This window comes from Berghia stephanieae, chromosome 2 (genome assembly GCF_034508935.2).
Source record: "Berghia stephanieae isolate SIO BIC M18660-M18661 chromosome 2, UCSD_Bste_1.3, whole genome shotgun sequence".
Taxonomy (NCBI): Eukaryota; Metazoa; Mollusca; class Gastropoda; order Nudibranchia; family Aeolidiidae; genus Berghia; species Berghia stephanieae.
Genome location: NC_088361.1, coordinates 35,901,175 through 35,918,674, shown reverse-complemented (window position 1 = coordinate 35,918,674; position 17,500 = coordinate 35,901,175). Strand labels below are relative to the sequence as shown.

The following is a 17,500-nucleotide window of genomic DNA, read 5'->3' as shown; positions in this document are numbered from 1 at the left end:
TTAAGAAACTTCCGCGAAGTCCCAGGTTTGAGAGTTTTTGCCAAGATGAGGGACATTTAAATCGATCGATATTTAAAGGACGCGATTTCTGTCCAAATTTTAAATACGATTTTTTTCCAGAGTGCGACAATTAACTGCTTACAGTGATATCCTTATTAGCAGTACACTACAACTTGAAGAACATACCATGGAAGTTAAATGTTGATAGAGTCAGAGTTTACGATCGATAACAATCCTTCTTTTTAACGGCAACTGTCCAGCTTTGATGATAAGACAAATTGACTAAGGAGAGAGAGAGAGAGAGAGAGAGAGAGAGAGAGAGAGAGAGAGAGAGAGAGAGAGGGGCAGGTTTAATCACATGAGAATGTAAGAGAAGAGGTCCAGATCATTGACTCCGATCGCCCAGGGGCCATGGAAGAAAATAGATTGAGAGACATTGCCTGATAATTAGTAGCGGTCTCCACACTACATGGTGGGGCATGTTGGTAAATTTCCTCTGTTCTAAGGAGTAACAAGGTTTTTAATTTCCTCCTATGGAATTATCCTTGTCAACAAATGTTCCTTGCTGTGTTGAATACAAATCAAATGTAAATCTAGAAGTGATGTGTAAATTCATATTTTCTGTCAATTCTGTTTAAATAGAACTTATATTCAGTTTCTCAAAACAGATTCTGCATCATCAAATCAAAACGCCAACCTTAAAGTCTGTAGTTTTGCTTTGTTTTGTTCATGTTTTTATCTTGTTTTTAGTATTTTGTTTTTGTTTTTGTTTTTATTTTGTGTTGTTTTTTTTTCTTTCGTTCGGGTTTTTCTATTTTGTTACTTCTGTGTTGTTTATTTTATTTTGAATTTTTATTTTGCTTTTTTCATTATTGGGTTTTTTGGTTGTTTTGTTGGGGGTTTTCTTTTGTTTATATCGTGTTCGTCTACCTATGAATTGAAATAGCTTTTTAAAATGGCTAATTGATTAACTGGACGGGGTTTTTTTATTTTCAAATTATCTAATGTTTTTAAAAATCATTTTATCATATCTTTTTCAACGTATCTTACTGTTAGTTGCTGATGTATGGCATAAAATGTAATTCTATTAACGCATGTGGACGGGGGGGGGGGGGGGGGGGGGGGGGGCGCGACATGCAGTTCCAATAATAATTTTCGAATGACTGATTTTTGAAGTTGCTCTTTTTTCCGCTGACATTTTCGTTATTTTTTTTTAACAATGTTTTTAAAGATATTGATTGTGCAGTAATCTGACTTCTAGACACAAAGTGTGTCCTTATGTATTACGAGTATTTAAGATATTCGATTGTCTTATTCAAGGGACTTTTATTACCCCTGTGTTATCTGCGCTCAATATACTATAACCATTCTAGTTGCCTAAACAATATTTGTACATCTTTACACAAGCTTGTTTCCTTTACAAACATCCATTGGAAGGATATCAGTCTGTTGTGATCCTCCTCAAATCCTCACTAATTGTGGTAATTAACCAGTTAACAGCTGTAGTCTGGAAAGAAACATATTCAAAAATTTGGCCAGAAAGCTTGTCCATCAAATATCGACTTATTTAAATGACCTCGCGAGGTCCCAGGTTTGAGAACGTTTGCCAAAGTTAGCGTAATTTAAATCGATCGATAGAAAGACGAGTTTTTCTGGCCAGTTCTTTAAATACGAGTCTTCCAGCCCGGCATTTAACTGGTTTTAACTCGGTGTTGGGGCTAGCTTATATTTGTGGTTTGATGTTAGAAGGAATAAAGCCGTATTCTTTTTTAAAATTTGGCCAGAGAACTCGTCCAATATATTTCGATCAATTAAAAAGCTCACAACATTTATCAGCCGGAATTAACGATACAACTCACAAAACTGTGTGTAACCTTAAACGTTCATCGTTTGCTTGGTAAAATTTAGTGAGAACTACTCATAAAAATCGCTGGCTAAAAATAATAACAAAGAACTGAGTGCCGTCGTCCATCTATAGATAGAACAATGTTGACGTCACTCAGGTCTTTGTTATTGTTATATTGCCATTCATGTCTATGAGTAATTCTCACTAAACTGTATTAATCAAACTATAAATGCTCAAGGTTATACGTCGTTATGTGTGTTGGTTATATTTCCGGATGGCAATGTTGTGAGTTACTTAGCCAAGAGCACCACATCTATAAAAAGGATAGGTAGAATTTTCAATACAAGAATATATGTTTCTACGGGAGATGAATGTAATTAAGAGGGTACTTACTTTAAAATCATGTATATGATCGTTCCTAAGCTGCAGGTTACGTAAGAGAAAAGTAATCCTTTTTGTATGCTTGTCTCGGTCTGCTGTCGTATGTAGATAGATGCTCCTGAAATAAATAAAAAATTTAAAAACTTAACACGTAAGACAAGTTGTGATGTCTGCCGAGCGAAATTACAATTAATCTGACACAGACAACGATGTTAACGGCCAGTTTTTATTTGTATTTTACACCTGAATGCGATGAGAGAATGTGAGTAAAGAGCCTTTTCCCAATTATTCAACTGTGCGCCACACCGAGCGGGACTTGAACCGTGGATCTTCCGGTCTTAAGTTGAGTGTCATACCACAGGACAACATAGCCGCGCATAAAAAGTTTTCAAATGTTTTAAGTAATCAGCTTTCCTCCTCAAGTACATTTCATATGTTAATATATGTAACACAGCAAAAAAAAACAAAAAAAAACTCGCCTTTCGGAATGGCCAGGGTAAATCGTATTACAAAATATCAAATGTTGAAAACAAATTACGGAGCATCGAATTTGGCTTTTAATAAAATTATATATCCGTCAGAGAAGTAAGGCCCTTGGAACCGAAGTTTATCCTCTTATTTTTTTAGCGTTAAATGAGCAGTTACAAATGGCTTGTAACCCTTGAGATAACCCTACACTGTTGCAGATGCTTTCCACCAAACCAAACAGATCCGTTTATCCAATCACTGCTTTGTGGACAAAGAAGTCAGAATTTTTCTTGAATTTCAACTGCATCCGGTGCTAATTCCAGTTCTTTTGTTTGTGAGCTGAATGAGTTATTGTGGCCTCTAATTTGACGTAGAGACTTTTTTTTAATCAATACTATCGTGACACTGTGGGATTCATAATTTTACAAGTTTGTGGATCATGTTACGTTATAGCTTGTGTAGGGATATGAATATATTCATTTCGAAATAATCTCAGAAAAGATATATTATATATATATATATATATATATATATATATATATATATATATATATATATATGATTGAGGGGAGTTAGCTGGACTCATTGTCGGATAATATGTAAGAAATCGAGATGAGTACATATATATATATATATATATATATATATATATATATATATATATATATATATATGGAAGGATATCTTATATAATCTTGTTAGTAACAAAGGTTGTAACACCTTAATGTTCAGTTACTATTTTCCAACCATATTACATTTGAGTAACACAATAAGATCCAAAAACAAATAATGTAGAATATAAAATATTCCGAAATATTAACAAGAAAACATCGGCCAAGACAACATAACACCATCGAGAACAATGACGTGACAATGAGGAATGTATTCTCTCAATAAACATTCTAAACCAATATGACCAACATTCTTTACTTTACATAAACAACTCGTTAAAGGCTGGGTTGGTATTTACTTTCAGTTCGATAAAATATCTCTTTTCATCAAAATGGCCTTCCGTGAAGCCCTATGTTCGTCATTGTTACATCTCTTTTGGAGAAAACAGTTAGGTGAACAATTAATGGTAATCAGATAAATAATGATCAAAATTATGGTTAAAAGAAATTCAATCTCGTCCTTTAAGGTTCAATTATCAAAAAGCCACCGCCCTTATTCGATTTTCTTCGTTCCGCTAAAGCAATAATATTATGATGATAACTCAACAAATGCAATAACAAAGTAAAGAACGGATGTCTATTTTTGGAGCTAAAAGGGTAGTCAAACATTATGATGGATTGTCGTTTTCCAAAAACAGGAAGAGGCTGGGGTTTATTATACCCTGGTCCGGACGACGTGTTCAACGGTTCGAGGTGGTGGTGGTATAATACCCTAATTGAATTAGTTCTTCTCATCTTCCGAATTGATTTTGGTCTTAAACACCACGTTGTCTGCAAGGGCACGAGATTCCAATGATGAAAATGAGATATTGGTAGGTTGTTGAAGGATAGGAATGTTAAACAGGGGTGGGTGAGAGTGGAGTAAGGTAGTTCTGGATTGGACTGGAGTCAACCCACTCGCCGTGTGGCTCAGTTGATGGAGTATACGATTCATCAATAGACGGATCTGCATCCAGCCTTCTTACTCCAAAATTTTGTCAGTCCCCAATCCCCAATCCGAATGTCCATCAACAGTGAATATAACCGTTACTACTCTTATCATACAAGTAGGTAATCTCTTTTGGACACAATTCTAAAATCTAGCTAAATTGTGCGGCTATGTACGTGGTCTTGTGGTATAGTTCTCGCTTTCGGATCGGAAGGTCATGGGTTCGAGCCTTGCTCGGCACATAGTTGAGTCCTTGGAAAATGCTTTTTGCTCACATTCTCTCACGCACTCATGTGGAAAATAAGTACCTGGCCGTTCACAGCGCTGTCTTTGTCGAAAAAATTACATTATCACCTGACAGGCGTTATGTCGGGTTCTATATGTTACGTGTTGCTGTTGGTCAGGGATTCTTTGAGCACATTTAGTGGATATTGCGCTATACAAAAGCTCACATTGAAAAAATAATATTTCTGACTGAGATATGTTAATATTATTATATCATAGCATTACTATTAGCTACGCTTTATGAAATGATATGCAATTTCCACGCAAAATGAGGATGACAGTCGTGGGCCTCATATCATCTCAATATGTTATTTATGGCTGAACTTTGGAGTCACTGTTTTGACAGCTAATCATCGTTTTCTATTGTGCTTTTTCTGCCCTACCCTGACAAAACACGTTATTTTCATTTTGACCAGAAAGATTTTTCTACAAATATCAGTCAATTAATTAAGATGACTCCCTGGCTTGTCAAAAGTCTCCGCAAACTCTGTTTCAGTATAATAATCATGGAATATTAATTTCTCGCTAATATATATATATATATATATATATATATATATATATATGTATGTGTGTGTGTGTATATATACGTACGTGTGTGTTTGTATATACGATACATGTTTATATTATTGGTATCGAGATATTTGGAAATAGTAATTAATAATGCTTCCCCCATGACTTAACTTACGTTTCGCCATTCATGGGTTGCCTTAGTGCAACAACCCTTGGGCGAAAATGGAGTGCAATCTTCATTATTATGGGAAGGTATAAAAAATAGAACTTTAGGGTTTGAGAATGTTGACACGTTGAAGGTCGTCTTCATATATAGCTATTTGAATTTATTGTTTTCTGGCAAATGAAAATAAATGCATTTTATCAGTGCACGGCATTTGTTTTGTTTCTGTTCAAACGCCGTGTTCTGAAAACAAATAGATCTACGTGTTGACACTTTTGGCCAGAAAACTCGTACTTCAAATACCGATTGAATGAAATGATCCTGATCTTGGCAAAATCTCTCAAACCTTTGTGAAGTACCAGCGTTAGATCATGGGATAAACAAGGACTAGTCCAACTAAATCCGTGAATAATGAATGCATTAGGTACACAATTATGTATTGCACCTCGACTCAAATAAATGGGCAGAGAGAAAATATGTTTCACTGCTAACTAAAGTTCTGTTCTTTAATAAAGAAATAATAATATGTAGTATTCCGAGCATTATGAAATAAGGCGTAAAGGCATACTATAATGATGTGTATTTCTTGCAACTACCATTATTCCTCTTAGCGAGTTCAATCAATTTGCACGAGGTACATACCTTCCCATAATAATGAAGATTGCACTCCATTTCCGCCCAAGGGTTGTTGCACTAAGGCAACCCATTAATCGCAAAACGTAAGTTAAGTCATGGGGGAAGCAATATTAATTACTATTTCCAAATATCTCGATACCAATAATATAAACATATATATATATATATATATATATATATATATATATATATATATATATATATATATATATATATATATAAATACAAATTGCCACTCACATTATATGGCCGAGACGTTCGTTTCTATGGGTTTATTCCACGTCCTCAGTCGGCGTAATGTCCGATGAAAAAATTTGTATTCCATACGTTTTTTTTCTCTTCATTCTCTCGATGTTGAATTTTGATGTTGTGGTGTGTGTTCCTAGTCCGTCGTCCCTGTAGAGGCCGAAGTTTATGTTAGGTAGTTGGTCCTTGATTTTTTTTCTTCATTCTCTCAATGTTGGATTTTGATGATTTTTTCTTCGGTCATTACGCCGACTGAGGACGTGGAATAAACCCACAGAAACGAACGTCTCGGCCATATAATGTGAGTGACAATTTGTATTTTTATATTAGCTCTAACCATCATTATCGAACATTCTATTATCTACAAATACATATCAACACTCATATATATATATATATATATATATATATATATATATATATATATATATGTGTGTGTGTGTGTGTGTGTGTGTGGGAGTGAGTGTTGATATGTATTTGTAGATACTAGAATGCTCGATAACATTAATAAAGAGCATGAATAAAATACATATGGGCTAAAATAATTAATTCTTGGAGTTTGAAGTTCTGTATCCTCCATAGAAAGGGAAATATTGTCAAAAGATTAATATAAAACGAGTTGGCTTCAATTATTCTCTCACCTAAACCCCCTTGTGCAATACATAATTCTTTGTAGCTAGTTTATGCTAGGATATCACAAACTGTAACTTAATATCAAACAGCTAAGCGTCTGATGAGTTACTGTTGGTGAAAATATTTCATATGGAAAGATTACCGTATAGTCTCTAGTCTAGCTGTACTTAGTTGCAAGTCAAATAACAGAAAACAATTATTATGGGCTTGATTTTACATTGTTGTAATTAAGTATATTTTGAATTACCTTCATCTTGAAGTCTCAGATCTGAGAGTTTTTGACAAGATGAAGATCATTTTAATCGATCAATATTTGGGAAGAGTTTTCTGGATATTTTTTTTTTAAATACGTGTAAGTATTGTTTTATTTTTTTTGTTTTTTTTGTTTTTTTTTTTGTTTTTTTTTTTTTTGTGTTGTGTTGGTTTGTTTTTTGTTTTGTTTTTTGTTTTGTTTTGTTTTTCTTGGGGGGGGGGGGTTGTTTGTCTTTTTTTTTTATTTGTTTGTTTTTTCCAGACTACAGCAGCTCTAAAGTTAATAGCTTATCAAAAATTGAAATAAGTGTGAATTCAGTCCATTTGTTTTCTGATCTCAGCTTTGACTGGGTTGCTAGACCTGGCGGAAAGAACTTTGCAAACTCACATATGCTATTCAAAGTGTATTGATAGATTGTATTTATTCTATACGGTTTTTGAAACCGGAGTAAACTCCTGCTCTGTCGTAGACCTTGTAGAACTCATGGATTACATTAGAGATTGTTAAAAAAAATATTATAAGTTGAGCTTTTATATAGATCAATATCCACTAAACGTTCTCAAAGCGCTTTACAAACGGTCCCTGGCCAACAGCAACAATTAAAATAAAGAACAAGACATGAACCGACAGAGACAACGCTGTTAACCCACCAGGTACTCATTTTACACCTGAGCACGGTGAGATAATGTTAATAAAGAGTTTTTTTCCCAGGACTGAACTATGCGTCGAGCGAGTCTTGAACCCAGGACCTTCCGATACAAAAGCGAGTGTCATAACACAAGACGAGATAGCCGCAACAAATAGATACTCTCATAAAAAATGGCATAAAAATCGTCCAGGCTGCGTTTTAAATAACATATTATCTCTTTACGTTAAATAATACGACTATTGTAGAAAAGTGTAGATAAATCCATTATTGTACACACAAACAATTTTAAGTTTATGTGTTATCTCCCTTGAGATACGGAGAAAATTGTTTTGGTTTCTTCCATGCTGCCAGTTACATTTCATCCTTAATTCACCAAAAAGGTTATCGTCTCCAATGAAACAACGAGGCCAACCAACTGGAAATTTGTAACACATACTATCGATTTGGTTATGTGTGTGGGTGGACCAAGTTTTAAGAATTGAAGTTAACGTGAATTTCATTTCAAATTTAAAATGTTGAGAGTTAGGAAGTTTTAAAAAATATATATATGTTCTTTTCGGTGGGCAATACGCTTCAGCAGTCGTAACGTCACTTCCCTCGTAATGACGCATGGTAACTTAGTAACTGGATCTAAACTATCGGAACAATGGAGGACCCCCTTATGAAATATTTCTCCGACGAGCAAAAAAAGCGTATCCATAGGAAAAAAAAACATTATAAACCTGATCATGTTTTTACTTTTTACTGACTTGTACACATTCTGATCACAAGACATAGTATGAAAAGTTCTAGCCACCATGAAGAAAGAAAGTGCAGATTTTCTTTGTTAAGAACCACGATGGCCGCCGTTGCTGTGTGACGTGACATCAGACTATTGAATCCAATTGGGGAATGCTATTATCACATATTATGTCCCTTAGTTATGTCCAACACGGTGAACACTTGACTGGGTGTTCCTATAGATAGTTCGAAGATGACGTCACTCAGGCCTTTATTATTGTTTTTGCCATCCGCGTTTGTAAGTTGTCCTCACTAAACTGTATTAACCGGATTATAAAAGTTCATGGTTACACAGAGTTTGTGTGTTGGTCCGTTATACTTCCGGATGGCAATGTTGTGGACTCCTTGGCCAAGCGCATTCTATCCATTGACAGCACGCGTTTAAATACTTCTTTTCTCCTTTATTAGTGCTCGATTGTCTGTCAGGATGAGTGAACAAAACTCACAAAACCACACAATTCATTAAGACAAGAAGACAACATTGACATACCAGTCCGTGTGGGCAGATCTTTGGAATTATAGATGCTGTGCGCTTGGCTGGGAAACTCACAACATTGCCATCCGGAAGTATAACGGACCAACACACAAACTCTGTGTAACCATGAACTTTTATAGTCTGGTTAATACAGTTTAGTGAGAACAACTCACAAACGCGGATGGCAAAAACAATAACAAAGGCCTGAGTGACGTCATCTGCATAATATCTATATATGGAACTAATTTGACCTCACTCAACTGTTTCTTATTGCTTTTAGATAGCCATATTAAAGATAGTTTCTCACTAAATCATATCAATCATATTATAAACGTTTAACGTTACACACAGTTTTGTGTTTTGCTATGTTATATATGTTGTGCGCCTGGCTAAGAAACTAACAATATTGCCATCCGGAAATAAAATGGACCAACACACAGAACTATGTGTAATCTAGAACGTTTATAGTCTGGTAGTAAGTTTAGTGAGAATTACTCATAAAAATGGATGGCAAAAAACAATAACAAAGACCTAAGTGACGTCAACTTCGTTCTATTTATACCCTAGCTGGCAGATGTTGTGAGTATTTAAATAAACACATTTTACTTTCAGATCATGATAAGAAAATCATAATTAAAAAAAAATTGAATTAATGCATTATCTATCAAATTCATTCCCTTGATTGGTGGACAAAGTATAGATGGAATAAAGTTGATGTCACTCAGATCTTTGTTATTGTTTTTTGCCATCCATATTGATGAGTAATTATCATTAAACTGTATTAACCAGGCTATAGATAGTTCGAAGATGACGTCACTCAGGCCTTTGTTATTGTTTTTGCCATCCGCGTTTGTGAGTTGTTCTCACTAAACTGTATTAACCAGACTATAAAAGTTCATGGTTACACAGAGTTTGTGTGTTGGTCCATTATACTTCCGGATGGCAATGTTGTGAACTCCTTGGCCAAGCGCATTCTATCTATAAACGTTCAAGGTCACACATCTTTTTGTGTGTTGGTCCGTTATACTTCCGGATGGCAATGTTGTGAGTTTCCCAGCCAAGCGCACAGCATCTATAATTCCAAAGATCTGCCCACACGGACTGGTATGTCAATGTTGTCTTCTTGTCTTAATGAATTGTGTGGTTTTGTGAGTTTTGTTCACTCATCCTGACAGACAATCGAGCACTAATAAAGGAGAAAAAAAGTATTTAAACGCGTGCTGTCAATGGATAGAATGCGCTTGGCCAAGGAGTCCACAACATTGCCATCCGGAAGTATAACGGACCAACACACAAACTCTGTGTAACCATGAACTTTTATAATCAAATGTCAATGTCTAAACTGTATGAATCAGACTATAAATGTTCATGATTACACATAGTTTTCTGTGTTGTTCCGTTATTTATCCGGATGACAATGTTATGAGCCTCTTAGCCAAGCGCATACTATCTATAGATAGTTCGAAGATGACGTCACTCAGGTCTTTTTATTGTTTTTTGCCATCCGCTTTTATGAGTAATGCTCACTGAACTGTATTAATCCGACTATAAACGTTCATGGATACACAGAGTTTTGTGTGTTGGTCCGTTATACTTCTGGATGGCAATGTTATGAGCTTCTTAGCCAAGCGCATACTATCTATAGATAGAAGGAAATTGACCTCACTCAGCTTTGTTGTTTTTAAGCAAGCAAGTTTTATAGATAGTTCTTAGTATTGTACTAATCAGAAGTCAAACGTTAAAGGTTACACATGGTTTTGTATGTTGGTGCGTTATATCCGGCTGGCGGATATTAAGAGTTTTCTTCTTGAGTAAACGCAAAGCATCAATATTTATATTTGGCCATCCTCTACATGATACCGGTTTGAGGCGGTCGGTCACATTTAATTCATTCAACGAAATGTTTTGGGTTGAGATCCATAAAACAATGGTAAACAAAACGCGTGACGGAAAAGTGGCTTAAACTTTTGAAAAGTGTCTATCAAGGAATTAAGGAATGTGAATGGCAGTTTTATGTACTATTTAAATAATTGAGAGACGTTTCTTTGAAAATAATCGTGTCGGTTTTTCGTTTTGCTATTTTTTTTTCTTTTGTGATTGATAAAGGGGTTGATCACGTGGGCACAAAAATAGAATAAGTAGATTTTCACGGGAGTCCAATGAAGCAGTTCTCTAGGATATATTATTTTGTTCGACGTGCTCCTCAAGTTCGATTTTATACGCTATTTATACGTGCGTTGATTTCTTCCTAATGCTAATTGGATTCAATAGTCTGATGTCACATCACCCAGCAACGGCGGCCATCGTGGTTCTAAACAAAGAAAATCGGTACTTTTTATTCTTCATGACGGCTAGAACTTTTCATATGTCTTGTGATCAGAATGTGTACAAGTCCAAACATGATCAGATCTCTATAATGGTTTTTTTTTTCCTCTGGATACGCTTTTATGCTCGTCGGAGAAATATTTCATAAGGGCGTCCGCCATTGTTCCGATAGTTTAGAGTCAGTCACTACGTTACCATGCGTCATTACGAGGGAAGTGACGTTACGACTGTTGAAGCGTATTGGATATGTTTATTCATTAACCATTATTACTCATTTTATGTAAAAACGTGGGGGATTAAAACATTTACACAATAAGTACTTTATGTCTGTAGTTGTATATCATTATCATGATGTCCTTCCGTTAATCGAAGAACCAGAAATAATACTTTTTGAAAATTAGTCCTTCAAATCCATTACGCCAAGCAGCCGGAGTTTATCCCGGATTATATAGCGTGAAACTGGCAATAGCAATTGCTTGTTATCTATTGGACAAGACTCTAGTCTATCGTAAAGTATTTTCCTCAAAATCTAATAGAACCAGCTAACCAATCACAGCTAGGTGGACATTCATGGGTGTCTTAAAATATCTCGACTTTACCCGGGATCGATCTTAGTCCCTTTCCGTCGAAAGCGAGGGCTCTGCCAACTGAGGTATCGAAACACTCTAACTAGTATCAACAATTTAATTCAAAGGTATATTTTTTAGGCAATTGCCAATATGGAACATACAATAACATAGAATTTCCAATCAATACGGGTAAAATCAATTTTTAAACAAAGGAAACTACCAAAACTAATTAAATAAATAAATAGAATAGAGAAATATATCTACATAAATATATATATATATGTGTGTGTATGTGTGTGTGTGTGTGTGTTTGTGTGTGTGTATGTGTGTGTGAGTGTGTGAGCGTGAATATAATAAACAATTAAACAGAATAAATAAGTGAATATAATAAATAGAAAAAATAAATAAATAGATAAATAAGTGAATAAATAAATAAATAAATAAATAAGCCTTACCTTACCACGTGGGCACAATAGTAATTTATAAACACACGCAAATAATCTTTTCAGGAAACAATTTAAAATAGCAACCATTAATCCTAATTTAAGTATATAAATGAGTACCTACCATGCAAAACAAAATTCATCCATATTACAAGAACCAACCCACATACCAATAAATTAGCAACCAATCACAATTCAAGTATATAAATGGGTACCAAGTTTTTTTTAAAAATCCATATTTAAATAAATAGCATGTATAACGTCATGGTTAGATTATTAACATCTTTTTGACAATACCATTATAAGGTCATATCAATCAGCATTTCACTGGTCTAATTTACCAATAATATGAATTAATAAATTGATGTGAGGTTGCTTGCTTACACAAATTAGTTTCTGGCTAGGTGCCTATATTGCCGTACCCTAGAAAACCCCATATTTAAAAATTTGGCCAGAAAACTCGTCCTTCACATATCGATCGATTTAAATGACCCTTATCTTGGCAAAAACTCTCAAACCTGGAACTTCGCGAAGTCCCAGGTTTGATAGTTGTAAGGTGAATAAAGAGCCTTTTCCAAGGACTCAGCAATGTGCCGAGCGAGGCTCGAACCCAGGTCCTTCCGATCCGAAAGCGAGTGTCATATCACAAGACCACATAGCCGTTTACCAGATGGCAGTGTAAAATTATAATATAATTCCTGGCCAGGAAAGAATTGTTTCGCTTTCTTTAAGACTAGTGTTATTGCAAACCCTATATATACACAGTCAAACACTGAAGCTGAATGAAAAATGAAAAAAATGGCGTTGTTAAAGTGAAATATTCGTCTACATTGTTTCATTCATCGTGTTTTATGGACAAAGGGGAAGAAGCAAAAATGTCCACCGTATCTGCTGTCTTCGTTAACTAATGAAAGCCTCCATTCTATTTGACTATCGTACCTAGTTTGGAAAGTGTCCGGAAGTGTCTACTGAACGAATGAAGATAGCGTCAAACAGCTCTTTATTTATGTTTTTGGACAGCCAGTTGGGTGACACATTCTCACTAAATTCGTTCAATTTTATACAGAGCTTTTGGCTTTGGCAAAATGTTATTGGACGAAGAACTGGTGAGTAAAAATCAATCAATTGATGTGAGGCGTTTAGGTAAATTATTCACAACGTCCGCCAGTCGGATATAACTTATCAGCACAAACAACTATGTGTTACCTACACCGTTCATAGTCTGATTGATACAATTTAGTCAATTTACTGGGATTCAAAATCTAAAATGGCTGTCTTTAAACAATAACAAAGAACTGAGAGAAGGTAATTTCATTCCTTTTATAGGTTAACGAAGGCTACGTTCTATCTAATGCCTAAGTCTTGTTTGCGCAAAAAAATATAGGTGTGGATTCATTACATCTTGGGTGAGAAGGAGTCTGGCACGAAAATGTAATACAACGAAACGAAGTAATGATATGAATGATTGACCTATTGTGTATTGATCACTGGAAGAACATTTATATCGCATTAGGAGGTGGCATCATGTCATTCTAACCTGCAATGCAATTCCGTGTCATTAATTGTATCTCTCTCTCTCTCTCTCTCTCTCTCTCTCTCTCTCTCTCTCCTCCTCCTCCTCCTCCTCCTCCTCCTCCTCCTCCTCCCTCTCTCTCTCTCTCTCACACACACACACACACATAAGCACTCTCTCTATATATCAATCTCTCTCTCATTCTCTCTATCTGTCTCTTTCTCTATCTCTCTCTCTCTCTCTCTCTCTCTCTCTCGCTCTCTCTTTCTTTCTCTATCTATTTATCTATCTATATATCTCTCGATCTCTATCTCTCCCTCTGTCTATATATCTAACCAACATACACGAACATGCAGACACACATACACACACTTACTCTCTCCCTCCCTCTCTCTTTCTTCCTTAATCATGCTCCGTCTCTCTCTCTCTCTCTCTCTCTCTCTTTCTCTCTCTCTCTCTTTTTATCTCCCTCTCTCTCTCTCTCTCTCTCTCTCTCTCTCTCTCTCTCTCTCTCTCTCTCTCTCTCTCTCTCTCTTCGCCTACCTAAACATCTCTTCTTCTGCCCATCTGTGTATTTATCAATTTGCTTTGTTTTTTTTTTTTTAATTTATCTATCTATTCATATATCTATAAAGAAATATCAATCAATCTACCTATCAATTTATTAATCTACAAATCTATTTAACATAATTATTCAATTATCTTCTTTCTTTTCTTTTCTTAGTTCTATTCATGTTCACTCTGGTTCGATAAATTTAAGATTCTTCTTCAAGTAATCGTATTATGCAATCGCATTATTTATATTCATAAACAATGCTTTGCTCCAAATTGAATTCTTAGAACCCAGGTTACCAACTTCCATTTTCAGATTAGAATCTTTATTTCTCATTTATTTCGACCAAAGCTTAACACTAGCAGGCTATGGAAGGAACGAAATTGACGTGACTCGGCTCTTTTTTATTGTTTTTAGACAGACATTTTAATGATTAGTTCTCACTAAATTATAATATCAGACTATAAACGTTCAAGGTTACACGCAGTTTTCTGTCTTGGTAGGTGTTATCTGGCTGACGGACGTTGTGAGTATTTTACCTAAACGCATAGCTTCAATAGAAATGCGATAATTGAGTTTCACATCACAAAAGTGTTATTAGTGGCCTATTGCCTCATTACGGTAATATTACTTCGGGATGACTAAGATGTTGAAAATTGATATATTTTTAAAATTTAATTTTAATAATCTTTTTAGACTTGAACCAAATGTTATATTGAAGACAACGATTAAATGGCAGATAAACGATGAGTGGTGTTGTTACTTCATTAATTTAAGCAAAAGTTATATTGATAATAATTCATGCTCTCGAACGAATTTACTTCTGGTAAAATGAAAAAAATATTGTGTGCACCTTTTCGCGTTGATAAGAATTAATGTCGACGGTCTCGACGGTCTATTTTTTTAGACCTCAGGAAGCGACCAAAATTTGCCGTCATTTTGTAAATTTACATTTTTAAATATTATCTGTAATATCTATTTTCTTTATATTTATTTTATCATTTATGTATGTATTTATTTATTTATTTACCCATCTATTTGAAATTATGGTTTTTTTTTTTTACTTGTTAATAAAAATTGTTTATATTCTTTTCTTTTTAAAAATAAAAAAAAATCTTGTTTTTTATTATATATATATATATATATATATATATATATATATATATATATATATATATATATATATATATATATCTTTCAATATTATTATTTCTTACATTTAATTAATTTTTTTTAAAAATTTATTTACATCTTTGTCATTTCATATGTATGATTTCATGCATGAAGCCATGAGACAAATTTAACTTGTGGCCCATTGCTTGGAAATGGTATTCTGCCGTAATCGGCGCGCACATATATTCAGGTCTGACTTCCTAACATAATCTATTTTTGGGTCATTTTAACATTGTTGTAATGGACAATGATTTGCGTCTTTTTTTTAGATTCCCATAACAACAATGAGGCCATTAAGGAATTGGGTTATCAGACCAGAAAATAAATGGACTTCGGCCGGAGTGAATTTGGATAATTTAATGAATAGCTAGAGATATGAGACAAGGGCTAACATCATTGTTTTAACAGGGGGAATGAATATACATTCTTGTGGAGCTTAAAAGTAAAATGTCATTTCTCTAGTTAATTTAACTTAATTTCAAAATTTTTGTTATCTGGTTCACCGCGATATATAGATAGAACGAATTTGATGTCACTCAGATCTTTGTTTTCGCCATTTTTGAGAGTAGTTCTCACTGGATTGTTTTGATTAAAATTTTTAAAAATCCCCTTCATTCATCACAGGGGGAAAATTTGTCTCTAGGGTCTATTCCAAGGGAAGACTAAATAACCCATGCGTCAGCCGCAGTGCAGCGCCGCAATTGAGCTAGGGCGAGGTGACTTGCTCAGCGGTGGTGATCGAACTCGGTATCATTGAGGTACGAAGCAAAGACCGTACCGCTGAGCCACGCCGCTCAGAGCGGGACCTTCTGATCCGAAGACAAGTGTCATACCACACATGTCTATATAGCCGCACATCAATGAAAAATGAATATAAATTCTTGTAGACCTTAAAAAGAAAATGTCACGTGCCTACTCATAACCACATTTAAGTCACTTTTCATGATCTGGTTTACCACAACGTATTACCGGATTGAAGAAGTAAGTCACATTTTTACGTTAAATTCAGTTTTCGGATAACCAAATCCGCCCTGGCACGATACTGATTATAGACGACGGGCTACAAATGTATTTGCCTTGACTGACTTAAGGCCTTTCGCTTCCTAATCGGAACGCCTAGGCTGACTCTCTAATCATCTTTGTCAATTCCTTCCACTGTTCACGGTCTTTTGCTGTTGATGCTAATTTCATAAGTTCTTCCTTTGATTTTAATTCTTTATTATCAAGAAGGCGTTTTATGTCCAGATGGGGTGAAAAAAGTATTCATGGCTTTATTAGCTGGTATATTTTCATCTCTTCTGAGTATATTTCCAAAAAGCCGCCATCTTGCCGCCATGATTTGAATGGATAAGGGTCTTTCATTGCATTTTTCGAACAGTGTTTTATTGCTTATTTTTGTGGGCTATCCTACATTCAGGATTCTTTTCAATTGTTTTCTATGGAATCTGTCTAATCTTTGCTCTTCGGTTCCGATCAGTGCCCATGTTGATTAATCAATTGAGCTTTTTTATATAGCGCAATATCCACCAAACGTGCTCAAAGCTATTAACAAGGCAGGCACGGATTTTACAAGGGTTGTGTATAATTTGATTTTAGTGTTTATTTTTATATCTTTTCGAATCCATTATGTAATAATTTATTTAGCGCAACCCATCGATAAACTTTTTCTTCTTTCTACGTCTTTCTTGTCTCCTATTAATGATCCTACTTTTTTCGTGGCTCTCCATCCATCTTTCTTACAAATGTATTTAGTTAGAGTAAATATCAATTGGAAATTTAATAGAAGAATGAATTCTATGAACGCTGGACAAAATTATATGCACAGACGAATGAAACTGACACAGTCACAGGTCTCATGTGGTGAGGAGGAGGAAGATGCAGAGTATATACTGCGGCGATGCAGAAAATACACAATCCATAGAGAGAAGATATGGTCCTCTGCAACCTCTCTACATTTAAAAAAAATCAACTTTTCGACCTGTAGAAGAATTTAATAA

At 34.9% G+C, this 17,500-nt stretch overlaps 1 protein-coding gene across 1 annotated transcript in view; it reads right to left on the bottom strand.

Moving 5' to 3' along the window:
* Positions 1-17,500, bottom strand: part of LOC144964796 (uncharacterized) — a 186,235-nt gene that overhangs the window by 110,369 nt on the left and 58,366 nt on the right. The window contains exon 2 of the mRNA XM_078899425.1: positions 2,240-2,345. The gene's annotated coding sequence lies outside the window, so the exon portion shown is untranslated. The remainder of the gene's footprint in view (positions 1-2,239; positions 2,346-17,500) is intronic.